The sequence below is a fragment of the Lipotes vexillifer genome, unplaced genomic scaffold (assembly GCF_000442215.2).
Source record: "Lipotes vexillifer unplaced genomic scaffold, Lipotes_vexillifer_v1.1 scaffold515, whole genome shotgun sequence".
NCBI lineage: Eukaryota > Metazoa > Chordata > Mammalia > Artiodactyla > Lipotidae > Lipotes > Lipotes vexillifer.
Genome location: NW_006772017.1, coordinates 1,152,510 through 1,167,383, shown reverse-complemented (window position 1 = coordinate 1,167,383; position 14,874 = coordinate 1,152,510). Strand labels below are relative to the sequence as shown.

The 14,874-nt window shown below is 37.6% G+C and overlaps 1 protein-coding gene across 2 annotated transcripts in view; it reads left to right on the top strand.

Annotated features, from left to right (window-relative positions):
• Positions 1-14,874, top strand: part of SNX3 (sorting nexin 3) — a 44,329-nt gene that overhangs the window by 18,561 nt on the left and 10,894 nt on the right. The window lies entirely within an intron of this gene.

Genomic DNA, 14,874 nt, shown 5'->3' with positions numbered 1-14,874 from the left:
CATATTTTAAAGAAACAACGTTTTATGCATTATGTGGGTTTTTTTTAAATTAATTTATTTTATTTTTGGCTCCGTTGGGTCCTTGTTGCTGCGCACGGGCCCTCTCTAGCTGCAGCGAGCAGGGGCCACTCCCTGCCGTGGCGCGGGCATCCCACCGCGGTGGCCTCCCCTGCTGCAGAGCACGGGCTCCAGGTACACGGGCCTCAGTAGTCGTGGTGCATGGGCTTCAGTAGTTGTGGCTCACGGGCTCTAGGGTGCGGGCTCCGCAGCTGTGGCGCTTGGGCCCAGCTGCTCCGCGGCATGTAGGATCCTCCCGGACTAGGGATTGAACCCGTGTCCCCTGCATTGGCTGGCAAACTCCCAACCACTGCACCACCAGGGAAGCCCTCCTTTTTTTTTTTTTGGATTTTTTTTTAAACTTTTTTTTTTTGAATTTTTAAATTTTATTTTTTTATACAGCAGGTTCTTATTAGTTATCCATTTTATACATATTAGTGTATATATGTCAATAAAAGTTTTTTTAACTTTTATTTATATTGGAGTATAGTTGATTTACAGTGTTGTGTTAGTTCATACTATTATGTTTTAATGTTAATTTATGTGTGCTCAGAAGTACTTTTTATGCAGTGTTTAAATATTTTTAAAAGCCTCTTAACCAAGTATTACTTAGCTCTTTGCACATAGTAGTTGTTGAACTGTTTATTAAATGTTCAGTAGATTTTTTTAAATTATTTATTTATTTTTGGCCATGTCAGATCTTCGTTGCAGTGCGCAGGCTCTTCATTGCAGCATGTGGGCTTCTCTCTAGTTGTGGCGTACGGGCTCCAGAGTGCGTGGGCTCTGTAGTTGAGGCACACGGGCTCTCTAGTTGTGGCACACGGGCTTAGTTTCCCCGCGGCATGTGGGATCTTAGTTCCGCAACCAGGGATCAAACCAAAGTCCCCTGCAGTGGAAGGTGGATTCTTAACCACTGGACCACCAGGGAAGTCCCTTTAGTAGAGTTTTTAACCTTTTTTATTTAACATCTGTTTTGGGTCAGTTACTCTAACCATAGTGTTCCTTAAGAGCATGAACCTTGAACATAGGTAAGAATCCTCTCTATGTCTTTGCCTATTAGTAGACATGTGACCTTGAACAAGTTTCATATCTCCTCTTTTTGAATTTCTTCAGCCATAAAGTGAAACTTTACACTAAGTATCCAATAAGTGATAATATGTGTGAAGTAATAATAGTTCCTATTTAATTGAGCTAAGTGGCAGTATCTTCATTTTAAAGATACTGCAACTCAGTTATAGAGGGGGAAAGTAACTTGACAGGGTCATACTGTTTAGTTCCAGAGAAGGGCTTGAGCCCAGGTCTGCTTGATTAATTTATCTGTTTTTTTGTTTGTTTGTTTGCTGCTTCCAGGAATCAGAAATCAATGTCACAGATTTGTGATTAGCTTCTATTATGCTAAGTCTACAATCATACAAAGGAAATACTGAATGAATGTATATATACTCATATATATTTGCTTGCATTTTTTTCCCCCAACAATGTATCATGTCAGGAACTTCCACCACTGAAAATGTTGCAACAATTATTTAAACCTTATGTCTCTCTCTGAGATACAACCTTAATGGCTGTTACCTTGAATACCTTAAGTGAATGGAAAAAACGGGGGCTTTAAACTTTTCATCCACATCTAAACTTGAAAACTTTTGATACATAATGATGTAAGCAGCCATGAAAATATACTTAGAAAATTTTTCTATTAGCTCTAAGACCTTTGACAGGTTGTACATACATGTCTTTATCATAATGTACTCCCCAAATTGAGTACTATCTCACAGAAACTGCCCCATGGTATTCCACTCTCCTTAGTGTCTACCTCCTAACCCTAACCTGTCCTTGTCTGTATAAAATCTAAGTCAGGGACCATGTCAATATACTTAGTCAGCGTTCATGGTAGAGTCAGTAAATGCTTTTTATTCTGTATACTTATTAGCATTCTAACTTCAGTTTAATGGCTTATGAGACTTCATCATTAATATTTATAAATATTAAATATTTATAGGGTTTCAAGTAGGGTTCAGGGGCTAAAGGTGTAGGATCTGGAATGATTTCCTTTTCTTACAAACTTCACAACACAGCTTGGAGGAGAGGTCACGGAAAGGAAAGTAGGAGAAGAATTGAGGCTAGATAGAGTACTCTGAAATGAACCTAAATTATAAGGGAAAGAACCAGAATGCCTTGCTTTCCAGCCCTACCTCAAACACTGATTACACCTAACAGTTAAAGAGGATCTGCTGGCCAGAAATTTTTTAAAATTATACTGACCTAGTTATTAATATATTGAACCTTTGATGACAAGTTACAAATCCTCTTGTGACCTGTGCTGTTAGTCATGGTATATTATGAGGATTCTTAGAGAGTTACTTACTATTTCTAATAAAAAGATTTTGCTTTAGTGATTTGAGTACTTTCAGGTTAATAGAACAATAATCATTCTTTGTGCAGCTTTATGAAAGGAATAAAATATTGTAATGGCACTGCTGTCAATTTGTATATTTAAATCATGCATGCATATAGTGTTTAATATCATTGTCTAGTTGCTCTTACTATAGCTAATCACTGACTAGAAGAGAAAGGAGTCTATTACTATGGGGATCACTCATGTCTTAGAGAATTAAGACTCATTAAATACCCTCTTTGATGTTTTTTATAGTTTTCCAGGTAATTCTTTGAAGAAACACCTCAGCTTCATTCTTTTATAATATTGGTGGCAAACTATTTCATACTATCTATTCCTAGAGATATATCAAGTTACTGTAGAGAAAACAACTCAATCTTAAATTATAACCATTATTTTAAAACTTTGCCTTTGTTCAGAGTAGGAAATCTTCAGGTTCAGCTCATTTGATCAGCTTCTTAAGTTATGGAGGAACACTTCCTTTGCTGAATAATCCAGAATCAATAAAATCTTTTGGATTTTCTGGGAACTTCAGCTACTCAGAAAATAGTCAAGAGCTGATAAAGAAGCAAAAAAGTAAACAGCTTAAAAATTTTTTAAGTCTATTCGCTCTTTAGGTATCACATTTTTATATGTGGAATACTGTCCTCTCAGTCTCTTCTTGTTTATTAGCATGATTCTACCAAAGTCACTTTACTGATTCAGTTATCTGTTGCTGTGTAACAAAACTCCCAAAAGTTGGTGGCTTAAAACAACAATTTACTTTCACTTTATTACAGTTCTACAGTTTGGTCAGATCTTAGAACGGACAGCTTATCTCTGTTCTCCTTGATATCTACTGGAGCAGCTTGATTGGGGCTGGATTTATTTCTAAGATGACTCAGTCACATAGCTAGCTGGCAGGTTGGTGCTGGCTACCATCTGGGAGATAAGCTGGGGCTGTTGATCAGGCCCTGAGTTTTCCTCCATGTGGTTAGTTAGATTTCTAATAGAATAACGGTGGCTGGGTTCCAAGAGACAATGTCTTTATGAAGAAGCATTCCAAGAGGACCAGCCCTATTGTAATCAATAGATATTTGCTAATATACCATTGATCAAAGGCAGTTACATGGCCAGGCTGATATGGGAGAGGATACAGAAAGATATGGAGGATACAGAAAGAAAGATACCGAGAGGCATTGTTTATTGTAGGCCACCAAAGTAATAGCCTACTACGGTTGTGTACCTCCTTAGTCTACAGCAAAGTAGCCTCTCTGGAGGACATTTTGAAGCCTTAACATTCATAGCTTATCAGTTCCCTGGATCTATATTAAGGCTTCATCTAGCTCTCATCCATAGCATTTTGCCCAGGGTCAGATAGCTGATTAATGCCTGAGTTGGGATTAAAACCAAATTGTCTGGTTCCAGAGCTGTATGCTTTAACCATTGTACTATACTATCTCTCATGTAGATGATGACTTTATACAATCATGTTAACGATATCAAATGAGAAGCTGATATTTTTAATAAGAATAAAATTTGTATATATGGAAGTCTGAAAGGATATACGGTTGGTCCTTGAACAGCATAGGTTTGAACTGCATGGGTCCACCTATTCACGGATTTTTTTCAATAGTAAATACTACAGTACTACAGAATCCATGTTTGCAGAACCGCAAATAGAGAGGAACCATGTATTTGGAGGGCCAACTATAAATTATACTTGGATTTTCAACTCTCAGGAGGGTCAACGCCACTAATCCTCAGCATTGTTCAAGGGTAATGTATCAAAATGACATATCTGCAAATGAGCATGTACCATGCTGATTACTCTAGTGCAGGTTTCTACCCTTTTATCTAAACAGTACGTCTGTGATGAATTATGGTTTTAACTGCTAAGGGTAATAAATCTTGGAGGACTACTTTGCTCTCCACCCCCCAGTTTTATGCTGTAAATATCTCTTAAGGAGGGTGTCTTTTTTAGATCTCTGTAGTCCATATGTGCCTGGTAATGCATATATTGAAGTTTAAAATACACCTACTGAAAAGAGCTTCTTAACTAATATTCTTTCACTGGTTTCTACATTATAGTTTTACTTACAGTGACTTTGCATCCCGTTTCCAGTTCAGTGTTCTCATAGTGTTAGTTCCAGATCACTATCCTTAAGGAGGTAAAATATTGCCCTTATCTGTCCTGGAATCACTGGTGACCATACAGATTCCTGAGTACCCCCCTACCCTGTTTCACATTTATTAAGTCTAGGGCAGTGGTTCTTGACACTGGTTGCACCTTAGAATCACCTAAAAATACTGATGTTTGGATTCCAACCCATGCTAATTTGAATGAGATTCTCTAGATGAGGGCACTTGGAGTGTGTGGGGATGGGAGTGTGTTTAAAACCTCTTGAGGGACTTCCCTGGTGGTAAGATATGATATATCTTATGATATATGATAAGATATAAGAATTAAGATAGTGTCCAGGGCTTCCCTGGTGGCGCAGTAGTTAAGAATCCACCTGCCAATGCAGGGGACATGGGTTCGATCCCTGGTCTGGGAAGATCCCACATGCTGCAGAGCAACTAAGCCCGTGAGCCACAACTACTGAGCCTGCGCTCTAGAGCCCACAAGCCACAACTACTGAGCCCATGTGCCGCAACTACTGAAGCCCGTGTGCCCTAGAGCCCGTGCTCCACAACAAGAGAAGCCACCGCAATGAGAAGCCTGCGAGCCGCAACAAAGTAGCCCCCGCTCACCGCAACTAGAGAAAGCCCACGTGCAGCAATGAAGGCCCAACGCAGCCAAAAATAAATAAATAAAATAAATTTAAAAAAAATAAAACCTCTTGAGGCAATTCTTACAGTTAGGCACGTTGGAAAGAGATAGAAAGTAGTTTTGCACTTCAAAAATTGTTCAAAAAAGGTTACCCTGTTAATAGGCGGTTTTCTTTCAGCAGAAGCCTGTAGGATTACGTAAGTGTTCATGAACTATTAAGAACAAATTTTCCTTTACAGTAGAATTATTACTGCACAATTCCATTAAATGTTGTTCATTGAAATCCTTGCATGAGCTCACAAATGAATCTTGTTGCCATTCACAAATGAAGAATATGGACAAAGTAGGAAAAGTATTTGGAATTACTTGGTTTATACATTAAACCAGTCTAGATAATTTCTTCTCTGCTGTTTCAGATATTATACCATAAAGGATACTTCTTTTAAAATAACGGGAAATTGTATCACAGGAAGGCCACGTCCTTATTTTTTAAAAAAAAAAAGAAAGAAAGAAACTAAACTAAATACCTTGGCTTAATGACAATCTACATTTCAAAGGTTCTCCAGACTAAAAGCTTATTCTTCACTTCAATGACTTCTCCCAAGCCATATTTAGAGTTCATCTAGGTTATAAACCATATCTCCAGTTATTCATGCTGTTCCAGTTTGGGTAAAACAAGTATCAAAAGTACTGAAGGGCGAGGTAATAGCTTAAGCACTTCTCAGCTTATCCTTTATCTCTAGATGTAGATATTTGGAGAAATACAACCTTTTAATGAGAACTGTAGTGAGGCATCCATTTACATCTCTTAGGATTGGTTGAATAGAGTATGGTCTATTGGGTATACTTTTGATGTCTTTGCCAGTCTCTTTTTTCAAATGTACACATGACACTATCTGAAGAAATACTAGAAACACCTAGTAAACATTTTTCTAATATCTATTGTTAAGCTATATTCAGGTGACCACGTTTTGAGGCTTGGTTTTCTGCTTGGCTATCAGTGATAATCAGGTTACATATAGGGTATCTGTGAGCTGCTGACTTTAATAGGTCAGCCTGTGTAAGTGTGTAAGACCTAGCTTTTTGGAGACCAATAATGTGGCCATTTCCTCTGCTTGGACATGAAGGGAGCACTTGTTTTAGAGCTCTATACCATGGTTTCAAAATCTGTTCTTCAGTATATAATGTCTGTTTGGATTCCTGATGATTTTACCCTATGTGATTAGTAATACCTTGTGGGAAATGACTGGTTTCTCTTTTATATAAATAGCCTTTTAAGAGCATCAGGCATATAGGCATCTCTCATAACATTTCATCCCTTTGCAGTTTTGTTTCTGGTATATTATTAGGAAAAATAAAGAGCAATAAAATAATATTGAATAGTTCTCTTCAAGTTGTTAGTCTTGTTCTTTTCTAGTTTTCTGAATGCCCCAGGTTTCTTACATAGTGATTAGTCCATCACCTTTTCATAAGCTACACAGAAGCTTGAGAATTGCCCTGAATTTTGCATAGGACAAGTAACAAATATCCATGGCTTCATTCTAGCCAAGTAGACTATAAGTCTTCTTAATTTTTCTGAATCAACAAATTGTGAACATAATGTACTTACACATCTGCGTGTTCACACTGTATTTGGCAGAGAGTAGGGCTTTCCTGCAGTAAGCCAGTCTCTCTCTTAATGGTTAAAGTCAGGCAAGTAATTTCACCTAAAAATGTGAATTCTCCAAGAAGAATTCATCTGTGCTCTGCCAGTTCTATAAGTTTTAAATTTAGCTGGGTAAATTCCAAATGGTACTAAATTTTATTATGAAGGGTAAGTGCAAGAATTAAAAAAAAAACTCACTATAAAGAGGAAAAAAGTTAACTTTACATAGGAGAAATCTTTACATAGGAGAAATCTTTACATAGGAGAAATCTAGCTGACCTCACCTTAACCAAGTGATCCAATAATAGGACAAGCTGACATCACGTGCTTTCTGATGTCGGGCACTGAGAAATCTTCAGCATTCCTTCTGTAAGGACATTCCTGACAAAAATGAACAACATGAAACTGGTCATGAGGAAAAGGACAAACTCAAGTGTATAATGTATCTCAGATATCTGGCCTGCATTCTTTAAAATTGCCAATGTCTTAAGTGGCAAAAGGGCAGGAGGATTGCTCTAGATTGAAGGAGACTAAAGAGATAACAAGGCATATATAAATAAACTACAAGGATATATTGTACAGCACAGGGAATATAGCCAATATTTTATAATAACAAATGGAGTATAATCTATAAAAATTTTGAGCCACTCTGTTGTACACCTGAAACTAATATAATATTGAAAATCCACTATACTTCAATTAAAAAAGAAAACTGCAGAATATTACTGACATCATAAAATTCAGAAATTAACATAGTTTTACTAACTGCCTAACACCTTTCTATATTTTTTTGAGGTTTTTGCTGCTGTATACTCATTGATCACTTCTACATATGACAGCAATTTTATAATATTTTACATAGAAAAAATTTTTTAAAATTACATTCCTTCCTCCAGCATGGAGAATAAAATTTTGTTCTTTACTAATGATAGTTTAGGAAAAAAATAGTATCGTATATCATTATTTGTAATGCCATGTAGATTATGGGACTTGTCAAATTTAGGGAAGTCTCCATCAAGTTTCTTTCATTTTATGAATTGTCACATTTATGGGCATTTTGAATTTTCTTTGTGCAGTATTAAGCTTAAATACTCTGAACTGACATTCCTTAACCAATTTGTTACCAGTGTGAATCTTGTAAAGAATTGTGTGTTATCTTCGTTTTGTGTCAAATCAGTAAAAACTTTAAACGTTAAAAAAAAGAGCAATAATGAGGCAGTGCTTGATTCTTTTTTTTAAATAAATTTATTTATTTTTTGCTGCATTGGATTTTTGTTGCTGCACGTGGGCTTTCTCTAGTTGCGGCGAGCGGGGCCTACTCTTTGTTGCAGTGCGCAGGCTTCTCATTGAGGTGGCTTCTGTTGTTGAGGAGCGCAGGCTTCAGTAGTTGTGGCACGTGGGCTCAGTAGTTGTGGCTCATGGGCTTTAGAGCAGAGGCTCAGTAGTTGTGGCGCGCAGGCTTAGTCGCTCAGTGGCATGTGGGATCTTCCTGGAGCAGGGCTTGAACCCGTGTCCCCTGCATTGGCAGGCAGATTCTCAACCACTACGCCCCCAGGGGCGCTGCATGTTTTGTTTTGTTTTGTTTTAGGACTACCCAGATTACTACCACCGGAAAACTTATTGAGCTGTACCCGCAATGTATTTTTGCACTTTTCTCTATTTGTGTTATTCTTCATTTAAGAAGTTGTTTTAGGGCTTCCCTGGTGGTGCAGTGGTTGAAAGTCTGCCTGCCAATGCAGGGGACACGGGTTCGTTCCCCGGTCCAGGAAGATTCCACGTGCCGTGGAGCGGCTGGGCCCGTGAGCCATGGCCGCTGAGCCTGCGCGTCCTGAGCCTGTGCTCCGCAACAGGAGAGGCCACAACAGTGAGAGGCTCGCGTACCGCAAAAAAAAAAAAAAGTTGTTTTAAACTACTCAGGTAATTCTGAAGCATAACCAGGTTGAAGAAGACTTCTTTGACTTCAGTAGTAGGAATAGGATACGGAGTAGAGATTTTGGATTGACTTTTTTAGCTCTGACGTTTTAATATTGTGTTCTATATTTAGATATGACTTTACAAGCTCCTTTTAGTGCCAGATCTGATCACTCTTGTTGTATTCTCAGCTTTTGCCTCCCTTGTTAATATAGGTAACCTATTTATAGTTTTCAAAAAAAATGTTATTATGTAGTGGTGACATTTAACTAGTATTTGGCTTATAATGATTACTAAAAGCATATTTTCAATGTGGAATAAAATAGTTTTTATAGACTTTATGGATTCCAGGCAACCAACTTAACTTTTTGAGGGGCAGATGATTATAATTCTCTGCTTTTTAAGTTTTAGTTTGGGCCACAGCCCTGACATAGCTTTAAATTATGGTTAATTTGCGGTTTCTTGTATGTATGACAATAGTTGATGTAAATATTTATAGGGGCCTCTGTCTTTGCTTTGCAGAACGTTCATAACTCCATGAATGAAACTGAAAAGTCTAAAATAGGCCAAGGTTACTTAAGCTTACCTTCAACATTTACTAATAACACATACCTACACAAATAGCTGACCGCTGTGTCTTAGTTTATGGTTCCTGCCTAATGATGGACTTTAGTTTTGCTTGTCTCTGATCTTGCCTGTCTCTGGTCACTGTTCCTCAAATATTGTTATTTCATACAAATGGCTGAGTTTGACACTTTTACCTGTTAGGTAAAATGAACCATAGCTAGAGGAAAACAGTGGTTTCTAGTTTATGCTCAGCTTGAGCAACTGGAGCAGCTTTTCTTTGTTTTGTTCTTTATTTATTTATTTATTTGGGCTGCTCCAGGTCTTAGTTGTGGCACATGGGATCTTCGCTGCAGCATGCGGGCTCTTAGTTGCGGCATGCAGACTTCTTAGTTGCGGCATGTGAACTCTTAGTTGCAGCATGCATGCAGGATCTAGTTCCCCTACCAGGCATCAAACCTGGGTCCCCTGCATTGGGAGCACAGAGTCTTACCCACTGGACCACCAGGGAAGTCCCTAGAGCAACTTTTCTTGAAATTAGGAGGAAAATATGAATGTAAGGGTGAGAAGATACTAAATCTTGCCTTTTAAGTTTCAGAAGTTTTAGTCATCTTAAGTTAACCATAGTTAAGTCTGATTTATGTTTAGTTTCAGAATTCAGCACTTTATTTGTCTCTGGATAAGTCAAAAGCATTTTAAATGATATCCCAAAAAAAACCTTTAAAGAATTTTTGCTATAATTTGCCTCAGTTGTCTGTCTCCTTTCCATATTCTTCAAGCAGATAAAACTAGCTAGAACCAACCTTTTTCTTTTTTTAAGGAATAACTGACATATAATATTATATTAGTTTCAGGTTTACAACATAATGATTTGATATTTGTATACATTGTGAAATGATCACCACAATAAGTCTAGTTAATATCCAGAATCATACATAGTTACCAAAAACATGCTTCTGTGTGTGGTGAGAATAGAACCATCTGTTTTCATGCTGCCCCTTGGTAGTACATGTAGCTAATCTGTTGAATTCATAGTAACTTCTCTGTTATACTTTTTTGATTTAAAGATATTTTCCTGTTCAGAGATGTTTGTTAACTGCTCGTGCTCACGGGGAGATACCTTAGCCAGACATTCAGGCTTTTCAGTTTTAATTCCCATCATCTCCTATGGTTTAGAATATACAAGAATTACTTCCTAAATATACTTCTTTCTTCTCTGCATGTAGTTCACACTGTTTTCACCATTCTCAGCTGTCTTCCTGTAGTATGGCTGACGCCATGTGTTATAGGAATAGTGACCAAACCAATCGTCAGTTCCTTTATGCTTTTTCCTTTTTTTTTATACAAATGGTATCATACTGTAGATAGATACTGTTCTGAAACTTCTTATACTTTAAATGTCTCAGGCAGGCTTCCTGATCAGTCTATGGCTGAGTTATATTTTCTAAAAGCTGTATAATAATTCATTTTATATTTGTAACAGTTTAATAAGATTTTTAGTTTTCTGGGTTTTTGTGTGTGTGTTGTGATTTTTTGTTTTTTGCTATTATATGAACAATGCTAAGGTAAATTTCTATGCACTGATACCTTTCTGCATTTGTGGAAATATTTGTAAGATTAATTCCTGGTGGAATTGTTGGCTCAAAAGATAAATGCGGGCTTCCCTGGTGGCACAGTGGTTGAGAGTCCGCCTGCCGATGCAGGGGACACAGGTTCGTGCCCTGGTCCGGGAAGATCCCACATGCCGTGGAGCGGCTGGGCCCATGAGCCATGGCCTCTGAGCCTGCGCATCTGGAACCTGTGCTCCGCAACGGGAGAGGCCACAACAGTGAGAGGCCCGCGTACCACCAAAAAAAAAAAGATAAATGCATTGGGACTTTCCTGGTGGCGCAGTGGTTGAGAATCCGCCTGCCAGTGCAGGGGACACGGGTTCGAGCCCTGGTTCGGGAAGATCCCACATGCCGTGGAGCAACTAAGCCCGTGTGCCACAACTACTGAGCCTGCGTGGCACAATTACTGAAGCCTGCGTGCCTAGAGCCCGTGCTCCACAAGAGAAGCCACTGCAATGAGAAGCCCACACACCACAACAAAGAGTAGCCTCTGCTCGACGCAACTAGAGAAAGCCCTCATGCAGCAACAAAGACCCAATGCAGCCAAAAATAAATAAATAAATTGAAAACAATTTTTTTAATTAAACTAAGAAAAGAAGATAAATGCATTTAAAAGAGTGATAGATATCACCAAAATACCCTCCTTAAAGGTTGTACCAGTTTTCACTATTATCAGCAAGTTTTTTAGATGCCTATCTATCTTCACCATCATTGGGTATTAAAATTTAATACCTGCCTGTCTGACAAATGAAAATGGGATCTTACTGTTTTGACTGGCATTTCTTGTGTGAGTGAAGTTGAACATTATTGACATAGTTTTTGTATGTTCTGCCTGTTCTGTTTGTCAGGTTATTCACCTTTATCTTTCATTAGTTTTTAAGTTCTTTACATTTTAATGAAATTATTTCTTTGTTTTTTATTGCATATATTTGTCTACAGTTTTTTGTGGTCTTTCAACTTTTTGTTTATGGTGTATGGTATTTTTAACCATGTAAACTTAACTTTTTATATGCTTATCTTGTAACCTAACATATTATAAGCTTCATAAGGGCTGGGACTGCATCTTACTCATTGTTATATTCCTCATCTTATCTAGCACTATGCCCTTATAGATGCTCTTAAGCTGTAGTAATAGTTGCATCCTCCCAAAACTGTAGGGGGAACAAATTATCCTTACTCTTTTCTCTTTAGAAAACCAAAATAGAATATTTTATAAGGGTTAAATAAGTTGAAAGTGACCAGTCATGAGAGTTTGTAATCAACAGGGATAGTCCAGTGGCTTAAACAAAAAACCTCAGCATCTTTCATTTGTATTTTGATCAAGTTGAATTTGCAAGTCCTTGTGATGATCAGGGAGAAGTTAACAGGCACACTTACCACTCTAAAAATAATGGGCAAATAATACTAAGAATTACTTGATGTGACTTTATCAAAACAAACACACGAAAGGATGCTCAACATCACTAATCATTAGAGAAATGCAAATCGAAACCACAATGAGGTATCACCTCACACCGGTCAGAATGGCCATCATCAAAAAATCTACAAACAATAAATGCTGGAGAGGGTGTAGAGAAAAGGGAACCCTCTTGCACTGTTGGAGGGAATGTAAATTGATACAGCCACTATGGAGAACAGTATGGAGGTTCCTCAGAAAACTAAAAATAGAACTACCATATGACCCAGCAATCCCACTCCTGGGCATATACCCTGAGAAAACCATAATTCAAAAAGAGTCATGTACCACAATGTTCATTGCAGCTCTGTTTACAATAGCCAGAACATGGAAGCAACCTAAGGGTCCATCAACAGATGAATGGATAAAGGAGATGTGGCACATATATACAATGGAATATTACTCAGCCATAAAAAAGAAACGAAATTGAGTTATTTGTAATGAGGTGGATGGACCTAGAGTCTGTCATACAGAGTGGAGTAAGTCAGAAAGAGAAAAACAAATACCATATGCTAACACATATATATGGAATCTTAAAAAAAAAAAAGGTTCTAAAGAACCTAGTGGCAGGACAGAAATAAAGACGCAGACATAGAGAATGGACTTGAGGATACGGGGAAGGGGAAGGGGAAGCTGGGATGAAGTGAGAGAGTGGCTTGGACATATATATACTATGAAATGTAAAATAGATAGCTAGTGGGAAGCAGCCGCATAGCACAGGGAGATCAGCTCGGTGCTTTGTGTCCACCTAGAGGGGTGGGATAGGGAGGGTGGGAGGGAGACATAAGAGGGGATGTGGGGATGTATGTATATGTGTAGCTGATTCACTTTGTTATACAGCAGAAACTAACACACCATTGTAAAGCAGTTATACTCCAATAAAGATGTTTAAAGAAACACAAAAAAACTCTAAAGCAGTCCTCCTATAAAGAGAAATTATAACCAGCTGAGAAAACCATGAAATTTTCTTAAGCTAACCATGATCTTTTTTTAATATATAATCTATCAAACTCTTAGCTAATCATAGAAAGGAATGGACTTTTTCTCCCTCCCACTACCTGTCTATTAAAGTGAATCAGATATAATCATGCTTGTGTCAAAAGTTCAAAAGGGAAAATGGAGGTAAAATGAGCTGAATTGGCATTCTTCCCTCAACATTGTACCTGTAAGCTTGATATGTTGTTTCAGAGATTAACTTTATAGACTTCCGTACCCATAAGTATGAAAATTCTTAGGGAACTCTTTTCACAAGCTTGATCTTAACATATTGAATAAAGAGAGCAGCTAATCCCTTTTGTAAAGTAATTTGAGAGGAGGGAATTCAAAATGTAAAGTTTCACCTGCAGAAAACACTCAATTCTGTAAAGGCCTATCTTTAGACACTTACAAAGACTTAATATTTTAATGCGGAAGGGTGAACTTGGTTAAAAAGCCAATGGGTGAAATTAGAGAGAAATAATCCAGTGCTTTCTTTCTGGGAATTATCATCCTGCTCTCCAGGGGACCTAATTTTATTCCCTGTGGGGAGTGAGAATACCCCTCTGTACAGCAAGCCAGCATATCTCTAAATATAAGCTTGACTTTTAGTATAATAAGAGTCTTGTTAGGTGCAATTTTGCTCTTAGTCATTAATACAATGAACAAATGTTGTGGTTACCTGGGAAAGAAAATTCAAGTGCTTTTAAACCTCTTGTGAGATTCGGTTTCATGCTTGAAACCTACACAGTGTTATGCCCAATAGCATGTGTAGAAGATTCCAAGCTATAAGGTATACTACATAGAGAAGTTAATACACGTTGGAAAAAATTGAAACCACTGCAAAATGGGTTTAAGGTCCTGAATAAAAAGCTTTTCTTTTGCTGAATGACACTTACTAGTGGCATTAAGTTTAACAAATGATTGGAAGTTTCTTAGGCGTGAATTTTACATGATGATGATGTCCCTGTAAGAAGCCAGTCTTTCCTTCTGGTGACACTTTTTCTTTTCAGCTTTAAAACAGTTTGTCATTCTACAAGTGCAAAGACTGAATAAAGGACAAAATATAATCTGAGAGTATATAGTATTAAATAGCATTTTCAGTATGGTATGGCATTAATTGTGTTAGGTCATTTCTGTCCCTACCAACTTCGTGATATTATATGCATTTTAAAATCTATTCTTGATTATAAAATTGTAGTGGTATACAGCTTCTGCTAATAGCCCTCAGTCGTAAACCATTTTAAATTGCATTTGGTAGTGTATTTTCTCTTTAGGATCAGTAAACGATAATAGAAATCTTTCTTATTACTTTAAGTTTAGAATTTGACCTAAGTAGTCTTTGCGTTCTTTCAAGAATAGTCTTCCATTCCGATGTAACCTCAAGGTACTGGGCATTATGTTTTCAGTTCCTAAACTTGCCCTCAGCCTGTAAGCTCTGGATAGGTAGACCTTATGTGTATGACTCCTAATTTCCTATTGGTGGCAAGAGTGCATTGTACTCTTTCC